The following is a 21950-nucleotide window of genomic DNA, read 5'->3' as shown; positions in this document are numbered from 1 at the left end:
TGGACATCCTTTTCAATTCATTATATATCATTTTAGCCAAACAGTTGCTCCCTTGCCAAATAAAGTAACTTTTCTTCTGCAAATTAAGCTGACTATTGGGACTGGTAAGGAGCCAATGGGTGGAGACCGAGCCAATGACAGATGACAGCCATCTAGTTCGACTTTCCCCCACATCCTGCTCTCTCTGTTCTACAGGAGCAAAACTGATACAGTGGAACCTTGGTTCTCAAAATCTGTTCTGGAAGTCCGTTCGACTCCTGAAACCAAGGCATGGCTTCCAGATGGCTGCAGGAGCTTCCTGTACTCAGGTGGAAGCTGCGTCAGATGTTCGGCTTCTGAAAAACGTTCAAAAGCTGGAACACTTCTGGGTTTTCCACATTCGGGAGTTGATTTGTTCGTCAACTAAGCCGTTCGAGGATGGAGGTTCCACTGCAGTAAGGAGGAGGAAGCCAACAGCCATGGTCATTCCTGGGATTGGTTGTAAGTCAGACATCAGGCAAGTTTGGGCAGCCTGGAGACAGACCAAGATTGGTAGCACTGGGTCCCATTCACTCTGATGGATCAGCTTCCATGATGTTCTGTGCTCACCATTGCCAGTGTACTAGAAGAAGCAAAGCTCACCAGTGTTGAAGCAATGATTCTTCAACACCAACTTCGCTGGACGGGTCATGTTGTGTGGATGCCTGATTATTGTCTTCCAAAGCAACTACTCTATTCCAAACTTAAAAATAGAAAGCATAATGCAGGTGGTCAACAAAAGAGGTTTAAAGACTGTCTCAAGGCAAATCTTTAAAAATGTAGTATAAACACAGACAATTGGGAAACACTTGCCTGCGAGCGCTCCAATTGGAGAACAGCCTTTACTAAAGGTGTCAGGGCTTTGAAGACACCCAAACTCAGGATGCAAGGGAGAAATGTGCTAAGAGGAAGGCACGCTTGGCAAATCCACACCGTGATCAACTCCCACCCAGTAACCAATGTCCCTGCTGTGGAAGGAAGTGTGGATCCAGAATTGGCCTCCACAGTCACTTACGGACTCACTGTTAAAACCGTGTTTATGGAAGACAATCTTACTTGGCTACGAGTGATCGCCAAAGAAGAAGAAGAAGCCTTCTCTGAGAAGGAAAGTCCTTTAAGATGACTGACACAAAGGCTTGTCAATCTATCCTTGCTGTGCCAAACCGAGTCCTGCTGCCAACTTCGCTTTTTCCAGGAATAGAACTGCATGCATTCTCAAAATGTGAAGGGTACACTACTTTCTTAAACTTACATTTTTCAGCATACACACACATTCTAACAAAACTCTGAGATGGTCACAAGCATCAAGAGGTTGCAGAAACCAACCTGTTGTACAGCAGTTTTGGACAGTTTGCCAGGCATCCTTGGCAACTACTTTACGTTTTTAAGAAGAGGCACCATTTTAATGTGTTAGATGAGGAAAGATGGGAACTCTTATAAAAGCTTAGCCATTTCACCAATTGGCAGTAAAGAGAAGGGATTGTGTTATTTACTATTCACACAGCTCTAATCATAACATTTATATCCAAAAGCATCTGGTAGATAAAAACCACAACACTGCACACTGGAAAGTATTTTAATTGTCCCATATTCATCCCACCTCTCTATTATTTTGTTATCTGAAATTAATATGGTTTGGAGGGTTTTTATATATCAAGCTCTGTTCCATTTTGGACACAGGGATTTTACATCCTATAAATAAAATATTAAGCTGGACCAGTGTACGGTGAGCAGAAATTGGACAAAATTATCACATTAATATTAACACAGAGATACAAGGAATAACCAACATGAGGCCGAGCGGACTACCGTTTTATGACAACCATTGCCCCTCTTTGCTTCAAAACGCGCCTTAATGCTTGTTATTCATACTGTTTCACACAGTTTAGCTTATGTTTTAAATATAAACTCTTCCTTCTACCTAATTAGAAGGGGGAAATCTCCTCATTTAGGAGGTTTCTGCTGAGAGATAACCTTTTCTGCACGAGATAACAGAAGACGATAACATCCTACCCACTTGGGAGGCTTGTAAGCGACTGCAAAATTTTGTACTTGTATGTTCACCTATAGAAAGGTTATACAACCCTGAGGAAAGTATCATAGTAGTTAGTATATGAAACTACATCATCTGCTTTATTTAGTGCTGCGTTGAAACCTGCCTGCACTTCCTTAAAACATTTCTTCCCCTGTGGAAGAGGGCTTTGATTTGTCTGTGTTTTCTTTCTCGGGACACTTTAGATATTTGTCTTCAGCTATTTGGTGGTGCAGTGTTGAGCTTACTATGTAGTTGTGAAGTGGCAGTGGGTGGTGTGAGCACCTCTCTCTCTTTTTCTCTTTCTTCCTATTAAACATTTCTCGAGCGCTCTGCCATCTCCCCTGCTGCCTATGTTTCGTGATCTGAAATAGTCCCGTGGGAGAAGTTACCTCAGGTTGTCTTCCCCTGGGCTTTAAGTGAAGAATGGGAAAATGAAGAATGGAAATGAAGAAAGGGAAGTGCCTTAGATCAGTGCACTCAATCATTCTGTTTTTTTAAGGAAAGTTATTCCCTTTAGGTTAAAATAATAATAATCTGCATTTATTTCTTTAAAAGTGTGTATGTGTATGTATGTATATGGGCCTTTTCCCCCCAGCTGGAGCTCAAGAAAACTCAATTTCAGCATCTCTCAGGTGGGCACCATTCTAAGAGAACAAGGGTGAGCCCTGGCATCACTGTTTCTAGAAAAATAGCACTGTCTATGTATTTGTGTGTGTGTGTATACACACCCACAGACACACAGCCCAACAAGACAACAAGGCCCCGCCAATAGCATGTGAATCATTCTCGCTAACCTGACCCAAACACACACACACACACACACTCACACACAAAAACAAATTTTGCTACAGCCAATCAAAAGACAACCACCCACACCCTAGGCCAACCCCAACCTCTCTCACCACCAAAGAAATACAAGAGAATAGTAAAGAGAACCCACACAAGTGATGCTGACACAAAACCCCACTCATACACTAAGTAAAAGCACTGCCACGCGACCACACACCCCTCATCATTCTCCCCTCTACCTCTTCCCCCTTTTTCTTCCTAATGTAGCACTAATGTCTCACGGCAAATGAAACTGTAGAAAATGCAAAACATTGCACATACTTTTGTAAACCAAGAAATCTTTATTCACACAAAAAGAGAACGTATGAGATGAGCAACTGCCAGGCACACAGCAGGAAGCTTCCATGTCTTCTCGTGATTATAAGAAAACCTAGCTGAGGTTGTCCTGGAGTTGCCAGGAAATTCAGTCACCCAAGAGTGCTGCAGAGTGCTTATTCAGATGATTTTTAGAATGAGAAAAGTACACTCTTCTTCTTTGTTCACCTTAAGAGGAAGGTAAGTGCCAAACCCCAGAGCCCCCCCCAAAAAAAAACACACACCCCATGCATAATTTCTGGAAATGGTCTGGAAGCTCCAGTTAGTGCAAAATGTTGTGACTGGACTGTTGATGAGGACAGAAGAAGAAGAAGAGTTTGGATTTGATATCCCGCTTTATCACTACCCGAAGGAGTCTCAAAGCAGCTGACATTCTCCTTTCCCTTCCTCCCCCACAACAAACACTCTGTGAGGTGAGTGGGGCTGAGAGAGTTCAAAGAAGTGTGACTGGCCCAAGGTCACCCAGCAGCTGCATGTGGAGGAGCGAGGAAGTAAACCCGGTTCACCAGATTATGAGTCTACCGCTCTTAACCACTACACCACACTGGCTCTATCCCCAGAACCTAACTGTGGTGCTTAAACATTCTCAGGTGACCTGAGCTGCTCACCTTGGCCCCAAGGAAAGAACTGGGCCACAATGTCTTGGGAAGCTCTTAAATATTTACTCATTTCCACAATTAGAAGTTTCACGCCGGAGGCACTGAACAGTGAAAAGATAAGTTTGTGTAGGGTAACTGTGACTTGCCGGTATGTGTTTGTGTTCAGTTACTTGGCTGTATTGTTCATCTGCTCTGTATTTCTCTGCACAGATGGAGAAAAATAAAAATCACTTTTGAGATTTGCAGAAGCCAACAAAGTAACTTCACCCTGCGGGGTTCCAGAGGTCCTTAATTTAAACTATGAATCACTTGCCAAACCTAGAGAGAGACTTCTAAAGCGCCTTCCGTTGGGGGTGATTCTGTCTTTTCTTCTGCACTATATATTTCCGACATTTGGAGCAAGTTAAAGCACTTGAATAGCTGACAGTAATCTTCTCACTTAACTGTGGTTGATCTGCCTATTATTCAGCTGTCCTATAGAAAGTGCATGACTCTTTGTTCTTGCCCTCCTCCATTTGCAATGGCAGACCCCCAGGAAAGTGATGTCACCCAGTATTTGTACAAATCAGCTCAAAACAATCTATCGAGTTTGTTTGTTGCTGTTTCCTTGGAATGGAGAGAGGGTGACTCAGAGGATGTTCTCTGGTGAGGGCAGTAAATATCGGAGGCCACGGCAATCTGAGTAAAATTCACAGATCTGTGTGGCATCCATGCAGGCATTAATCATGGAGAGGAATATGTAGTTTTCATTTGTGAACTGGATTAAAATTCTTATTAATTTACAGCAGCTAATTCTGAATCTGGATGCTGGACATATATGGTTTCATGGATTTTTTAAAAATGGTAAAAATTGAAGGATCATAGAGATTTTTATTTTTTTAAAAAAAAAACATTTAACTTTATTGAATTCCAGTAACAAAAACCAAACAATATCACAAGAAAAAAAGGAAATATAACAAATTACACACAAAACAACAACAACCAAGAAATACATAAAAAATAGTTGTGGGTTCGAGGATCCGACCCCCGCTATGTGGAATGAAAACACAAGGACACGTGATATAAGGTTTATGGGCAGGAAAGGCCACAACTTTATTGATTACAGCAGTGAAAAGGTATTGGCTTAGGCATTGGATATCTAAAACAAAGGGGGTTTATTCACCAGTAGGTGGAGCCTGTTGATGCCAATCTAACTATAGGCTCTCCCCTGATGTCACCGAGGGTCATGCCATGGCCTCCCGCCAAGCAGGCATCGGACAGAATACATGACCGCCAGATTCCTTTAACGGAATACCCAAAAATTGAAGGCAGAGGAGATGGCCACACCTAGCGCTTCGACACACCACAACACATTATTCCAATGCCTAACCTACCCACCAATACCACAAAAAAGTTGTGACGATTGCTACGAGGTAGGCGAAAAAACCAAAAAGCCTAATGCCAAATGGAAAAATTCCTACCAGGCCCCCCAGTCAACCAGGGTGACCAACCTAAGGTCCATAGCAAGGCCAGGAAAAAACATAGACCTTGAGCTAAAGGGAGTGGAGGGTGGGTGACTCACGACGGGACGACGATCGACGAAGAGTGAGGCCGGGGGAGGGCTGGCGCCCAGCATATATGCTGCAGGACACGCCTTCTTAGCGGCACCTGGTTGGGTGCCCGCCGATGGGCGTGGGCGCCAGCCAGGTAAGAGGGAAGGCAGGGGGCTATCACCCCCTGCTAGGGGGCGGGGCTCGGGCTCCCGCCCACAACCACTCCCCTCTCTTCCAGGGAGGAGAGTCTATGTCCCTCCACCCATCTTTGACCGCTTTCCCTTAATCTTCTTTTATTCATTGTGTTATCAGGTTTACATTGTTTTTGTTCCACTTCCGTCCATTTCCTCAATATTTCTACCCTGTAAACTTTATTCATTGCATATTGATATATTTGTCCCAGAACAATGTTTTTCATGTACCCCTTTACACAATCCCATTCTTCAATTAATTTTTGATCTGTTTGTCCTCTTATCACTGCCTTATCTTCAAGTCCCATATTAGATGTGAGGGGAATAGGGATCTTGTCAATTTTGATTCTGCAACAATTATCTCAAAAGAAACAACAGCACCTAATGACTTTTCCTTTTGCTAACATTTACTCAGTGTAGACCCATTGGAATTAATGTATTGAGGTTGATCATGGTTATTAATTCCATTGACTTTAGTTAAATACAACCCTGTGATAATTCATCGGCATTCTAGTGTAGATTTCCCCCCTTTTTTTGCATCTTTGGCAAGCAATTTCCACTAATACAATGCATCCTATGTTTGTTTGTTTAAAAACAAATATATGCATCTTATGACACCTTCCTCCATTATTATTTTTTTTGGGGGGGGGGTACACACTGGTTGGCTGGAGAACTGCATCACAAAATTTGGAGACTTGTGAATTTTGAAAGTTAGCTAGGTTTTGCTTCACATATCCATTCAAGAAATGTGAATTAGATAGTTTCTCATGAAATGCAAACATGCTCTAATTTCTCCACCTTTCCTAGAGAGGGGCTAGCACTGTGTCTGGACTGTGCATCTGCACGCTAGCTGCGTACACAAACAGTGTGTAACCACAATTTAGGATTTGCCCATAACACTTCCATGGCTAATGAAAAACAGAAGTGGGAACTTCTGACCTCTTCCTCGTAGCCATACTGGAATTGGAGGGAAGGGAGAAAACCATGTGAGTCTGAGGCTCACTGACGCTCATCCTCACCATGCAAATGCAGCCAATGTGACAGCAATAGTTCAGGAGAACTTCCAATCCCTGCTGAATTCTTGGTCACGTTTCTAGCAAGCACTGTTTCAATAATGTCTAAATGAATAGCAATTGGTTCCGTGCTGAAAGACACCATCAATGGCAACAATAACAGAGAACAAATTCCATTATCACTACCCTGCCACCTTTGCTGCCTCCCAGCCTTCAATATTGCAATGAGCGCTCACACTTTACATTGTGGGTGCTCTTTGCAGGATCGCCCGCGGTGCTACAGTTCCCAGGGAACTTAATGGTAAACAGGGGCTGGCCTACCTCTCAGTGTTATTATTGGAAGTTCATGCCCAGCCTCAGCAGTCAAGTTTCATTGCTGGGAGGTGGGGCCAGTCCCATTTATATATAAGGGGTGGAGCCGACAATAGCCAGGCAGTCGGCTTTGGAGATTCACCCTCCCTCCCCTCCCTTAGTTTAATGTTTTCTTGTTTGCAGGTTAACATTTTCTTCCTATTTAGCGGGCGCTGCTACAGTCCTTGACTGGTTGTGTTGAAGGACCAGGAAGAAATTTTCCTGCATTGGCAGGTTTTGTCTTCCCCATAGCAATCCGTCACAACTTTGGCCTTGGGTGGAAGCCTTTTCTTCCCTATATGGGGTGTGTGTGTGTGTGTGTGTGTGTGTGTGTGTGTGACGTGGTGACTCACCCTCCTGTGGTGGCGATTCTAGGGTCCCCCTCTTAAAGGGGTTTTATATATATATGGGTGTCACTGGCCATACACTGAAAGGTTGTCAGTGAACTACCCTGTGTGGGGGGATATAGGCTGGGCTGCCTGCTACACTTATGTCTCGCAGAGCACTCTTATATCCCATTAACCCTGATGTGCCCCAGTTCCCCCGGCTGGGGGGCTGGGAGCGGCACACGCCCAAGGCCTAAGCCAAGGTCTTCCTACATTCGGAAGTTTAATAAAGTTGTGGCCTAATTTCAATTCCATAACACGTTGTCAGAGTCTTTATTCCTTTCTTGTGATCCCTGTGGGCTAGGGCTGTCACTGGCTGGTCGCGCAATGCAGTCAGCCCAGTTAGTGAGTGAGTCTGTCCTTTCCATTCGGGGGCATCATTTTGTTTTTAATAAGATCTGACTAAAGTTATATGGTATGTTTTCTTTGAATGGTGCATCAGCTGTTATCGTCACTGCCGTATTGTGTCTGAACTTGTCATCGTGCGCAGTACATATGTCTCCGTCAAAGCTCTTCCCATGGAATAATGATGTATAAATGCTGTTGTCATTCTTAGCTGGGATGAGGGAGGGAGCGAAGGGAGGCAACACCTTTCAATAAATTCGCTGAAGACTTTGTATCAGATTTAAAAGATACATCTAATATTGGGTTCCTTGTTTCAAAGACGCTGTAATTTGACAAAATGAATTACCTGCCAGAGCTGTGTTATACTTTCATCAAGATATGTTTCATAAGAAAGAAATGGCTGAAGAAAGAAAGAAAAACCAGGTGATAAAGTAGGATTCATTTAGCTCCTATAAATGTAAGACACATTTTCTTGAAGGTATTATTTCATTTGCCTGCTTTATTAAAACAGACTATCTGCTACCAAAAACAAAACAAAAAACACACCCTAATAGCAGCTTTTCAGCAGAACACTCTTCTGGTGCATTATTACTTTCATTTATATTTTATTTGGTTCCTTTATTGAGGGGAGGCGCAAGCCAGGGGGAAAGATATAAAGCCCTATTAACTTTGTACAAGACACTGAACTGGGAAGCTGCAAATGCAATTCATATGTGGAGTCCTGTTTCGGCACACATATGCTGTGTAAACATGCATTAGGGTTGAGATGGACAAACCAGTTTCCACTCTGTATCACTTTTTACATATAGAAATTATCCAAAATAGACATACGTATATGGCTTGAGCACACAGATGTTGTGTGGGACAGATTTATGTATACACTCGTTCAATTCTGCTACGCATTTAGCAACCTGGGGTGGGACTTCCATGTAGATTGGGTGAGGGGGGGGTTCCAGAACTGGCCCACTTTCTGTGGGATGTAAGAATCAGGTGCAGTCAAACACAACATGGGTAGAGTAGACATGAAGGTTATCTCAGTCCTCCAGCTGTAACTTCCTGCTTTCCAGGACTGAGATAAAACTTCCTATGTGTAACGTGAGATAGGTGTGGCCTCTCCTGAAGTAGAAAGAACCAGAACCACAGGCAGGCGACCATCTTGTCTCTCTTGTCTTTATCCATGCCATCTTAACAACAGCACTACTAAGATAGAATCATAGCATAGCACTGTAGAGTTGGAAGGGACCCTGAGGATCATCTAGTTCAACCCCCTGCAATGCAGAAATATGCAGCTGGTCCATACAGGGATCGAACCTGCAGCCTTGGCGTTATCAGCACCATGGTCTAACCAACTGAACCCTTGGCTCCAGGCCAAGAGAAGAAAAGGGAGGCTTTCTCCCATAAGGAGATAGTCACCACATTTAAACTATGTTCTAACCTTTTAAGTCTACCTTCTGGGAACCTTTGTGTGAACAGATGATTACTTGTGAATAAACGTTTTATGCTTTACAGAATACTGTGTAGCATCTTATTTTAGGAGAGATTAAATGGGGAAAATACCAGGAAATATTTACAGAGACTCTAACGAGTCTGAGCAAGCTATCTGCTGTGCGTGTGTTTAAAAAGGGGAATGTTAACTCTGCTGATTTTGTTGAACTTGTAAAGACAAGTTGGGATAGGATATCTTAGACAATATATCCTTTCCCGCATCCCTAAACATTCCCACACTTTCCAGGAATCGTAGCATGTGTGAAAGCAAGGTTTGTCTCTTTGTCTCAAGCATGCAATTCAGAACCTCCTTCCCTGCTCCACCCCCTGCACACAGTTCCATGGGTTGGAATGTGAGAGCATGTAACTGTCATAGCTGGTTTGATTCTGTGTATGTATGTATGTGTGTTTGTATGGATTGTAGCTGCAGAGAGAAGGGATAAACCTCCCCACTCTGTGCCCTTGAAACCCGAGTGTGTGGCTTGGCCCTCATATACTGTAGAAGCCATGGGTGTGAACTTGAATCAGTAGATTAATCAACTTGCATTGGAGGGGCAGCTTAAATAATTGAAATCAGTGGGAGTCTGATAATGTGCAGCTATGCAGTCCTCATTGATTAATCAGTATTAACTTTACTGCTTATTTTGTCCAGTTGTCAGACTTTCAGAATTGATCTCTTCATTGCTGTTTAGTAATAGGTTATGCAGGCTATTTCATTAGTCTTCTTCTAAAGAGAAACTAAAAAAGAGTAAGGTTACTCTCACACTCTTTTTAACAGATGCATTTCACAGGAAAGATACACAGATCCGTCTGTCTCCCATTTATCAAAAAGCAGTGTAAAGAAAAACAATGTTAAGGCCAAGTATTTCCACATTGTTACTATTATTATTATTATTACTATTATCATTTTTACCATAACCATCATAATTTAGCCATGTAACAGTTGGATTAGGTTCCATAGGAGTCCATCCAAAATATCTGCCTCTAAATTTTGCTAGATTAAGTGAAAACAATGTCTGCTTGTTTGTTTTACTCATTTATATGCCACCATATGACCAATTTCTCAGGGTAGCTACCAACAAGAATAAAAGCAAATCAAAATTCCAAAAGATGTTGACAATGCAACACAGAAGAGCAGCATAAGGAGAGGTTGCAAAAAGAAAACTAGCTAGACCTAGGGCAAATTTCAAAAAGTCTGAGAAAATTTAAAGGTATTTGCTTTGAGTTAAATTGAGAGAGTTGGGCACTACCATAAGTTAGAGTGAAGCGACTACCTCAGGGAGCAGATGCTGCAGGATAATTAACCTGTGTTGAATTAAGTTTTCAAATGCCAGTCCAGTTGGCTTTTAAAAGAGGAGGGAGAAAGAGTGCCATATTGTCCTGTGCTTCAGGCAGCAAAATGCCTTGAGCCAGCACTGCAAACTGAGAACAACCTGTGTGCCAGTGAGGAGGGCATTAGGTAGGTAGAGTGTCAGCACCAAGAAGGCCTTTTCTCCAGGAGCCACTTGCTCATCCAAATATGGCGTCTAGAGAAGAGCTTTCTAAAGTCTGGGTAGGATGGTACATTGTCTGATCTGCAGCAAATGGGATCATCTTTAGAATGGTCCTGGTTGCAGGCAGGCCCCCAGCCCGGTTCCTCCCCCCCCCGGCGTGGGTGAAGTAACGCTTTCATGCCAGGGTGGCATCACCATCACCCCAGACCTACTGCCCAATCATTTTTTTAGCGGGGGGATTGTGAGGAGTTTAAAAGTGGCAGCACGACGTGGGCTGTGTACCTGCTTCGCGCCGCCGAACACCCACCCACCTGACCACCCAACCTGTAATTTATGTGTTCTCTGGCCTTGCTTTGGACGTTGGTTGGTGGCCTATCTTGGAACAGGGGCCAGGTAGGAATTTTTCCATTTGGCAAATTGGCATGGGCCACTTGGTTTTTGTCTACCTCTTAGCAGTCGTCACAACTTTGTAAGGTTTGGCAGTTAGGCATTGGCTCATTGAATTCTGGAGGAAGGGAGGTCAGCCATCGCCTGCCCCTCCATTGACCAAGGGTATTCCGCTAAAGGAATCCAGGGCCTGGTTCCTGTCCAAAGTCCGCTTGAGGGGCTAGGGCCATGCCAGGCCTTTGGGAACACCAAGGAAAGCTACAGGTGGGTTCCCCCGATGTGACTTCCTCTTGGGGTGGTTTACCCTTATTGACTACCTGCAAAGTGGGCAGGAGTCCGATATAGTCTATGCCAATGCCTAAGCCAATACCACTCACATTTCTGTAATTCAATAAAGTTGTGGCCTAAAATTTTGCCAATAACCTTAAACTAAATATTCTGCGTCCTTGTGAATTTATTTTAACAAGGGGCTGGTCTGGGGGCCTTGCCACACAATTATGGCATCCAAGCTGTTGCTGATATGAGTGATTTGATCTTCCACAGTGCCTAGAAGCATGGCACTGTTCATTCACCAGACCAGATTGGAAAATGTACCAGATTCCTCAGAAAAAGCTCCACTGAATGGGGAGCAGACAAGAGTGGTAGGTAAGAATGGCATCTTCCCCATCATCATGGCCACAGAGAATGCCTGGTAATGATTTCTTACCACTGTTTGGTTAGAGTTGCGACGAATCATTCTGCGCCTGCATTGTAGACATCTCCCAGTCTTGACTCCAGCTTTCCTCTGGGCTAAGAAGATGAATGCATTCTGCTCATCAGGTGAGAGCATCCGGGGATGATCCTATCAAACACCTTTCACACTCCACAGAGCAACCAAGGTTGCAACAGGAGCACAAACCACAGCAGTGATAAAATTATAAAGACTGAAAACAACAAAATTACTTATTAGTACCAACTGTTCTTCATGGTCCTCTTGTGCTGGTCCTGGGGGTTAACCGTGAGGCAAGGTCCAAGTCTAGTCCTAGGTCAAGGGTGCAGTAAGGAGGCAGTCCATCAAAGCTGAAGCTGGGTGCAAGGCAGGGAGTTGGGTGAGGTCAGGAGCTCCAGTAGGACAGGGTGCAGGCAGGAACTGGCTACTAACAATGTTGCTCCCGCAACCTGGGACTGGCTGGCTTTTATCTGCTCCGAGGCATAGGGCAGCCCCGGTCCACAGGTGACTCTCCTCTCCTGGCCTGGAGGCAAGCACTCCTCCTGCGGGAACTTAGTTCCCTCCACCTCTCTGCCCTGAGCCTCTGCAGCTCAGGAGAGGCTGGAGGGTTACCGGACCCAGAGGCAACCTCAGCTTCCTCTGACGGGGCTGAGAGTGGAGCACCTGCAAACAATGGGTCCTCCACCACCTCAGGAGCCAGAGCAGACTCAGCTGGTGCCTGCACCTGAGGATCCAACACAGATAAGGACCCTTCAGGCTCAAGCCCCAGCCCCGGCTCATCTGGTTCTGGAGGTGGGGAATCCTGTGCAGGCTGGGATTCCTCAGGTTCAGCGTCCAGGCCCGAATCCCAGGCCATCACACCTCTAAACAGTAAACACCCAGAGATGAATGATGATCATTTGAATTATATTTCAAGTGTAGTAGTAAAGTGGTTTGGAGTTACAAGCATATCATGTTGGTATGCAGCTGACTGTTGTTGAACTTGATTCAGATCTTGAGCTGGGACTTTTAAAAAAATGTATTTTTATTAAAGATTTTCTTGATTTGCGTGTTGAGTCCCACAAGGCCACCCCCCTAAAAAATTCACACTTCACACATCATTTTTTGTTTAGGTTTTTGGCATAATTTTGGCCACAACTTTATTCAAATACAAAAAATGTGAGTGGTTGCTTAGGCATTGGTTATGACTATCTGTCCTTGCCCTCAGGGACAGAGCTGGTCTTCCGGACTCCAACGGAAGCCAGCGTGGGAAACAAGTATTGGGTGAGAAAATGAAGCTGGGCATCAGTCCCTCACTTCTCACCCTCATGTTCCTGTGGGGCTTGCACGGCCCAAGGCCGATGCCAGGGACAAGGACGAAAATAATGGCAAGACCCTGGATTCCTTTAACGGAATTCCCTTTGCACATCATTTGGAGGGGTAGGCACTTACCCCTCCAAGCACCAATTTAACCAATGCCTAACCGCCAACCTTACAAGTTGTGACGATTTGCTATGCAGTAGGCAAAAACCAAATGGCACCAGCCAATCAGCCAGATGGCAAAATTCCTACCATGCCCCCGCACCAAGGCGGGCGACACCTAGACAGGCATAGCAAGGTCAAGCTTATCAGAAACCACCCTATTAAAGGGAGGGAGGGCGGGTGATCCGCTGCAAAACGGCCAAGAGGCCGTGCTAACGTCTGTCCCCTGTATTTGTAGGCTCTGACCCCTCCTCCAAATTGGTAACAATCAATATTCCCCAGCAACCCCTTTAACCATTTAATGGCTGGGTTCCTTTCAAAACTGCCAAGTCATGGCAGGGTGGCCTGTTCCCCCAACCGCAACACGTGCTCTCTTTTAGGGAGAACACGCTTTGCGTGTTGAGTCCCACAAGGCCACCCCCCTAAAAAATTCACACTTCACACATCAATTTTTGTTTAGGTTTTTGGCATAATTTTGGCCACAACTTTATTCAAATACAAAAAATGTGAGTGGTTGCTTAGGCATTGGTTATGACTATCTGTCCTTGCCCTCAGGGACAGAGCTGGTCTTCCGGACTCCAACGGAAGCCAGCGTGGGAAACAAGTATTGGGTGAGAAAATGAAGCTGGGCATCAGTCCCTCACTTCTCACCCTCATGTTCCTGTGGGGCTTGCCCGGCCCAAGTCCGATGCCAGGGACAAGGACGAAAATAATGGCAAGCCCCTGGATTCCTTTAACGGAATTCCCTTTGCACATCATTTGGAGGGGTAGGCACTTACCCCTCCAAGCACCAATTTAACCAATGCCTAACCGCCACGGAGCCCCACGGCTCACCGCCAAACCACTCACAAACCCAGCCAAGCCCTCAGCTTGGCCACCACTGCATCCAGCCAAGCCTCATTCCCTGAGGCAGAAAGATGTACGCCATCCGCTCTGAAAAAGGATGCAGCCTGAAAAAGAATCCCCGGGTGAGAAATCACATCTCCACCCAACTCAAAAAATTTTCTGGACACAGCAGAATTGATGCGTTTTCTGGCCCTTTCCGTGGCAGCTAGGCAACGGCTGCCCACCCAAACACGTCGCTGCAACAGCTTTGACCAGAATATTTTCGCCGTCGGCACCAGTGCCCGCAGCGTCTCCAGGTCCGCCAAGATTGCGGAGCGTAATGAAAAACAGTCCATAGAAACCAGGTCGTTCTCACCCAGTTGTACTACAATAGCCATGGGTGGCCCTTCCCTCAGCAATTGGCTCCGGATCCGCGGCAGGAACTCTGACCAGCGCATACCCTGTCGGGACAGCCATGACACCAGCACGTGTGGAGGAAGGCCAAGACCTGGACCCAAGCCGGACTGTCGAGCAGCGACGCCAGCCCAATGGATGATGCTGTGCCCCACCATCCAGATGCGTACAACTGCCGTTCCTAAGATAGACAAAGCAAAACCATGTAAGACACCACTTGTTATCGAACATAACCTCTAAACGCATCCGACTTCCAGCGACCCAAATCCTTTATTCTGGCGGCTGACAAACCCCAATGAGCTGCTGTCGTGGCGGCCCCAATCCTAAATGAATGGGGCGCGAAACCCTCGGCCGTGCCACCACAGGCCAGAATTGCCTTACGCATCACCTTTGAGAACTGGTGCCGTGCTAGAGGCAACCCATTCTGATGCCTGAGCAGAGGACCATCCCCAGGAGTACGAAGCGCTAGGAACTTGCTGACATCTTTCACAGGGCAGGGACCTGCTTCCCCTGTAGCAGGGAGACGAATGAGGGCCCCCTTACCCCTCTGATCCGTCTTGGAATTCCTGATTGTGATTCTTAGCTCAGCGGGGATAACTGCACGTCCTGGAGCAACAGGCCCCTGGAACGACCATCCCTATGGTCTTCCACCACGAGCTCGCCCACTCTCAACGCTCCAAAGAAGGCCAGTGAAAAGGCAGCTGAAAACAGGCGAGCCTCATACCTGGACCAGCACACCCCCCGCAACTTGCTGCGCATGTTGCTCAACAATTCAAATGAGACTGGGCGCCTTGTAGCGGGCCGCGAAGGAGCAAGTCTACTCCAACCTTCAAGGGCCTTACGTACAATAAACTTTGCGCAAGGGTCCTTATTGAAAAGCGTTTTACAGAAAAACGCTATAGCAGCCGCTTGTATCCGAATTGTCTTAGCTGCACGCCCCAACTGGAATAAATGCGCCAAATATCTTAACACCTGTGAGGAGGTGGGCGAGACCCCTTTTAATTCACATGCCGACTGACGCATAAATGTCAAAAAATCAGTCCAGGCTTTAGTATACGATCTGAGGGTAGAAGGGGAAACAGATGCCGCTACTCCCTGCAAAACTAATTGCTGCCAAGGTTCCAGAGATGTTCCGGGAAATATTCCGGATGTATCCGCGCCTCTGGAACCAGGAGTCTGAACCGCTCCATCTGCAAACGGGACAGAGCATCAGCAATTTCGTTAGACACCCCCGGAATAAAGCGCGCCGAAAACACTATATTACAACGCAAACAGTGTAACACAAAGGCCCGTAAAAGGGCCGACACCCTGGGGGAGCGTGACGACAGCTTGGCCAGCACGTCAACCACCGCCTGGTTATCAGTCCAGAAGCAGATACGACGGTTCCTGAACTCCTCTGTCCACAAATGCACTGCCACTGCAATGGGAAAAAACTCGAGAAAAGTTAGGTCCCGCGTAATCTCTCCTCCCCGCCATTCAGGCGCCAATGCTTGGCGCACCAACGGCCCTTCCAGTAAAGGCCGAAACCCAGGGACCCCGCAGCATCTGATTGTACTTGGAAATCATTATGCAGATTTAAAGTGTCTTGCCATAGTGACACCCCATTGAATTCCTCCAGGAATTCCAACCAAATGCCCAGATCAGCCTTTACCCCACTGGAGAGGCGCACTCTGTGATGCGGGGCCCTCAACCCCGCCGTGAGTCATGCCAGGCGAGAACAGAAGGGGCGGCCAGGAGCCACCACCCTGCAAGCAAAGTTCAGATGCCCCAGAAGAGACTGAAGCTGCCTGAGAGACACCTTTGTCAGAGGGAGCAAGTCCTCTATGACCCTCTTTAAGGCCACTAGCTTGTCACTTGGTAAGCTGGAAGTTTGAGCAACCGTATCCAAGAGGATACCCAGGTAAGTGAGCTGGGTTGACGGGCCCTCCGTTTTTTCTGCGGCTAGCGGAACCCCCAGTTCCTGCGTAAGGTCCGCGAACGCCCGCAGCAACACCGCGCAATCGCCGGTATCGCCAGCCGAGGCCAACAGGAAATCATCCAAATAGTGCGTGACTCCGCCTAGTCCGGTTTTAAATTTGAGGGCCCACTCCAAAAATGTGCTAAATGATTCAAAAGCCGCACACGCTATAGAACAGCCCATAGGCATGGCTTTATCAAAATAATAATTGCCCTCAAATTGGAAACCTAGGAGCCAAAAGTCATCCGGATGAATCGGCAGGAGACGAAATGCAGACTCAATATCGCACTTCGCCAGCAAGGCGGCGTGGCCAAACTTCCGAATCATCTTGATTGCTTGATCCAAGGAAGCATACTTTACGGAGCAAAGCTCCGGAGGAATCACATCATTGGCGGAGGTACCTCTGGGATGCGACAAGTTATGGATCAAACGGAATTCACCTGGGGCTTTCTTTGGCACAATACCCAATGGGGATATATGCAAATTATGAAAAGGGGGAGTACCAAAAGGACCAGCCATACGATGCATAGCTAACTCCTTTGCAATCTTTTTGCGCGCGACCTCGGGTAGCTCGCGAACTGATTTTTGATTAGCAGGATTCCGTGCCACGGGAGGCATGGCTACCGGAATCCGAAAACCAGCTGAAAAACCATCAATCAAATAGCATGCAGCCTCCCTATTAGGGTACGACTGCAACCAAGTATGCAGGGCCGACAAACAAACAGGAGTATGAGCCAGTGATGTCAATACCTTATTTCCCTGTTCCTGAGGTTGACGGGAGAGGGGCTGGCTTGGGGGGCTGCTGAGAGCCGCCCCTGCCCCCGCGAAAGGGCCGCCGGCCCCCAAGGCAAGAAGCAGCAGCATGCAGGCCATTACACTTTTCGCACATGTGTGCGTACTTGCACCCCTGTCGCTGACAGGAGCCTTTATTGAAATCCCAGCAGAGGAGGCGACGGCTAGACCTAAAAGCCGAAGACCTCGCCTTTGGTTGTTCCTGAACCTTTTTCTCGATGAGTGGAGCCACGTGAGTGGTCCACACATCGAGATCCTTACGATCCCAGCGGGCCGATGGGATCCTGGCAGCACGGCGCAGGAAATTCTCATCATATTTGATCCCAGCTTTTTCTCCAGCTTTGGTGAAGGCAGAGCGAACAATGGATAGGTAAACTAACAAATGAAGAGATCTCCGTGGGTAACATGCCATAACCACACCAGCGAAGACCTGGAAACAATCGAGCCAATGCTCGAATGTCCTGTCCGTCGGTGGGCGTTTTTTGGAGGAGTTCCCCTTCTCTTGTTCCTCAGAAGGTGGGGCCAATTTGAAAATGTCCACGTAGCGGCCATTCAATATCCTGGAACGCAGCTTTGTAGACAGATGCGAGCCAGGTATGATGTCCCTAGCTGAGTTGGTGGAGACCCTAACGTCAGGCACCAACACACCGTCCCTACACTCTTGGACAGCCCCATACCTTGCCCGGTGAGTGTTGGCTCTTCGCTCCCAAGCCCACCGAGGAAGCCCCGAAGCCAGTTCGCCAAAGCCCCAGTAAAGCTCCATCGAACGACCCCCCTCCTCATCAGAGCTGGAAGAAGACGTACCAGAAAAAGAAGATGATGTGTCGCCCCTCCTACGCTTGGCGTGCTTCCGGGAAGATCTTCCACGGCGACGCTTTCCGCCAGAAGACTTCTTGGGAGGGACTGGCAAGCCGTCATCGATGGAGGACTCCGATTCAGGACACGGCTGTGATGTACCTGGGACTGACTATGAAGACACCACGCGTGAGAGGCCAGACCCAGATGCCACCTCCGCCGGAGTATGGGCAAGGTCAACCCGTTGGGTGGAAGAAGCCGAAGGGCCCCTACGCCCAGAGGCCCCCCTGGAGGAGCGACCTGCCCTCCGCGAACGGCCCCGGACCCCAGGCAGGACGGGGAATTGGGCTAACTGGGGATCAGTGACCAGACCCCTGGAGAAAGACCCCTCTCTCCCGTCTTCGCTAGACTATGGTGATGCCGGATAAGGCGTCACTGCCGGACCACGTGACCTGGAAGGTACCGAAGGCTGGGTGGAGCACCGCTGAAGGAAACCGTCCATATCAGCTGCAAAGCGAGACAATGCAGCTGGATCGCCAGCCATGCTTTCCACCAATGATTGCACCCGGCCCACCGGATGACCCGGGTCAGGTGAACGAAGAGCCTGCGATGGGCCTCTAATAGGCCGCTTCGACGTGATGGAAGGGCCAGGACGGGCAGAGTCCTTCTTTGGAGCCATATCTGCTAATAGAATTAGAGGTAAGTCAAATACAGTTGTCCTCCCGGGGGGTGCCGCCCAAGCAAAACCACCTCCGGGAGGGAATCAGGCAAACCTGCCCAGTACCGAGCAGCACAGTACACCACTGCTTCCGCGTGTACCTTTCCTTAAGGCGGAAAATGAACAATAGATTGTTAGTAATGCTTTCACAAATAATTAGGCCCTAAAGTTAGGCTAGTTAGCGAGCAAGAAACTGATCCGGGAATCTTAGGGCAATACCCTGAACAATTGTCTATCTATCTATCTATCTATCTATCTTCTATCTATCCTCTAACTGCCTGCTAATATTCCTGACAGTCAGGTCTCAAGGCACTTACCAGTGCACCTTCTCAAGTTGGCCAGCAGGGGTCACCAGCCAGCCTTACCTCGACTGAGGGAGGGTGCAATGACCAACTGAGCCACTGGAGGGAGCCCTAAGCGCTCAGCCGGCTGCACTTACACTCAGCGGCCACAAGAGGGCCGACAGACCAGAGACGCTCCCAGCAAGGGGTGACTCTGAAAAAATAGCTTCGCGCAAAACAAAATGTCGGGCGCAACGCCTATTAGGCCTGAGAGAGAATTGGAGGGGGCTCAGGCCACAGCCCGTTCTTGGGCGCGCCCGCCCGGGCCCGCTCAATTTTTTCCGCCCTCCTCCCTGCGCGGTTGTTGTGGGGGGGGCAAGAAAAAAGGCACGCCGCCGCGCCGAGGCCCGGAGCCGGCCCCTCGTCAGGGCCCCGCGGACGGCTAAAATTACGGCCGGTCCGCGGCCAAGCAAAGTGGGGGGGGAGGCGCTGCTGCGCCGCCCGGAGCGTCGTCGGCCGCGGCGGGGCGCGCAAGACGGCCCAGCCGCTCCTCACGGCCCACAAGCGCCCCGGTCGGGAGGCCCGGGAGGCCCGACGCAATCCGCTCCCGCCGGAGGCCGCCGGAGGCTGGGCCTCGTAGGCCAGAGCAGCAGGCAAGTCCGGGGACCGGCGAGGGGCCTACGGCTCCCGGTAAGATAAGCAGGCCTCAATTTAAGAACAGGGAGGGGGGGGAGCCGAGCCTGCCCCTGGCAGGGGGAGGGGGGGGAACCCACCCTCAAAGCCCAAGCCTTCTTCCTCCCACTTCTATTAATTATAGGACAATATAAGGGGTCGAAGGAGAACGGGGGGGGGGTTATTGGGTAGGAGGGGAAGGAGAAGAGGGGGGAATGGGGAGGTGAGGGAGGAAGAAAAGAGGGGGGGAAGGCTAGCGAGGTTAAAGGAATCAAAAAAGGAAATTTCTAATTATTATTATTATTATTATTATTTAGGCCAAGGGAAAACGAAAGTAGAATCAAAAGGTAAGCTCAATACAACCGTCTCCGATGCTCGTGATCCGCTGCAAAACGGCCAAGAGGCCGTGCTAACGTCTGTCCCCTGTATTTGTAGGCTCTGACCCCTCCTCCAAATTGGTAACAATCAATATTCCCCAGCAACCCCTTTAACCATTTAACGGCTGGGTTCCTTTCAAAACTGCCAAGTCATGGCAGGGTGGCCTGTTCCCCCAACCGCAACACGTGCTCTCTTTTAGGGAGAACACGCTTTACAAAAGTATGTGCAATGTCTCTCTCTCTTATCCCCCCCCCCCATGTAACATTTTTTACAAATCGGTTTCATTTATCGAGACATTAGGAGGAAAAGGGGGAAAGAGGTGGAGGGGGGAAGATGAGTGGGGTTGGGGTTGGGTGGCAATGTTTCTATTTTACTTAATGTTGAATAGCAGAAAAGATGGACGAAGGACGCAGCTCTGTTGGATTCACAGCTCTTTATTGCAGCAGTTAGAACTGCTCCTGGAATCAGACTGACTGCAGCCTAGCTGGCTGCTTTTTATAATACTAAGTAACTTGAAACAGTAACAACTCACAACTAGCTAATCAATCAGGAGCGACAGTTTTCAATCCTTCATTTACATACTGGTGGCTGTGAGTGAGAACTGCCACTAATCTTAATACATAACACTGAATATATGTGGGGTTTTGTGTCAGCATTGCTTGTGCAGGTTCTCTGCTGTTCAGTTGTGTTCCTTTGGTGGTGAGAGAGGTTGGGGCTGGCCTAGGGTGTGGTTGTCCATTTGTGGTTGGCTGTGGTGGTCTTTGTTTTCATGTGTGAGTGGGGTGGGTAGGTGTTTTGGATCAGGTTAGCCATATTGATTTGTATGCTGTTGGTGCATTTTTGTCATTGTCATGTTGGACTGTGTATGTGATAAAGGGGAACCAAAGTCGTTTATGCTGCATAGCTCAAAGACCTGAAAGAACCCTCATCAAGCCTACTGAGATCTAAGTAATGCCTCTGGTCAAAATTCATTCAGGAGATCAAAATTGCAGCAGGAAGGTATCCCAAAACATAGGAGATATATATAGTTTTTAATATCTTAAAATGAAAGGTAGGCCTACTGTTCTTATAGACATCTGGGAGTTGAAAGCTGTGCTCTGTGGTTGTACCTGGCTTCTCTGCTGTTTTTCATACAGTATGCTGGTTTTTAGTATTGTGGTATTTCAGACCCCCCAGGTGTCCCATTTTCCAGGGACAGCCCCAATTTTACAGAAGCTGTTTTGATTTAATCCTGGGATTTCCTGCTTTTCCTTAGGACTGGACGTTCCTATTTTCATTGGATAAATGTTGGCGGGTATAGTAGGGCACCCCTAATTTCATCAAAGAAATGATGGAAGTTGCAATCTTTAGAAGACATCTGAAGGCAGCCCCGTATAGGGAAGTTTTTAAATGTTTTATTATGTTTTTATGTATGTTGGAAACTGCCCAGAATTGCAGGGGCAACCTGGCCAGATCGGTGGGGTATTATTATTATTATTATTATTATTATTATTATTATTATTATTGAATAGGACATCACTACAGTAGAACCTCCAGCTGCGGATGGGATCTGTTCCAGAGCTCTGGTCGGAACCGGAGGGTTCCGCAACTGGAGATGCCTGTTCTGCACATGCGCGCAGCGCACAGAGCGCTTCTGCACATGGGCGAGTGGCGAAACCCGGAAATATACTTCTGGGTTTTCCACTTTCACAACCCAATGTTTACGTTACCCAAGGGTAATGCAAGCCGAGGTCCTACTGTATTTCCATCAGAGAAATGTTGGAGGATATTGGGGTTTGAGCAGTTTTTTAATTTTATTGTTGGTAGGCTGGCTTCAGTAATAGTAAATGTGGGTATAAATAAATAAATACCATGAATTGTATCCAGAAGTGCTTCCTGTTTATGGAAATACCTTTGATGGAGCAGAGATTCTTCTGACTGGAAGGGGAATAGATATTTTTCCTAAATCT

General features: G+C 47.4%; 1 long non-coding RNA gene across 1 annotated transcript in view; it reads right to left on the bottom strand.

Moving 5' to 3' along the window:
* LOC310658361 overlaps positions 1-14186 on the bottom strand; it is a 55502-nt gene extending 41316 nt beyond the window's left edge. The window contains exon 1 of the long non-coding RNA XR_014502273.1: positions 13987-14186. This is a non-coding gene — a long non-coding RNA (uncharacterized lncRNA). The remainder of the gene's footprint in view (positions 1-13986) is intronic.
* Between the last annotated feature and the right edge of the window lie 7764 nt (positions 14187-21950).

This window comes from Podarcis tiliguerta (genome assembly GCF_965153285.1).
Source record: "Podarcis tiliguerta genome assembly, chromosome: 10".
Lineage (NCBI taxonomy): Eukaryota > Metazoa > Chordata > Lepidosauria > Squamata > Lacertidae > Podarcis > Podarcis tiliguerta.
Note: the sequence above shows the minus strand (reverse complement) of the source record. Positions and strands in the feature narration are given on the sequence as shown.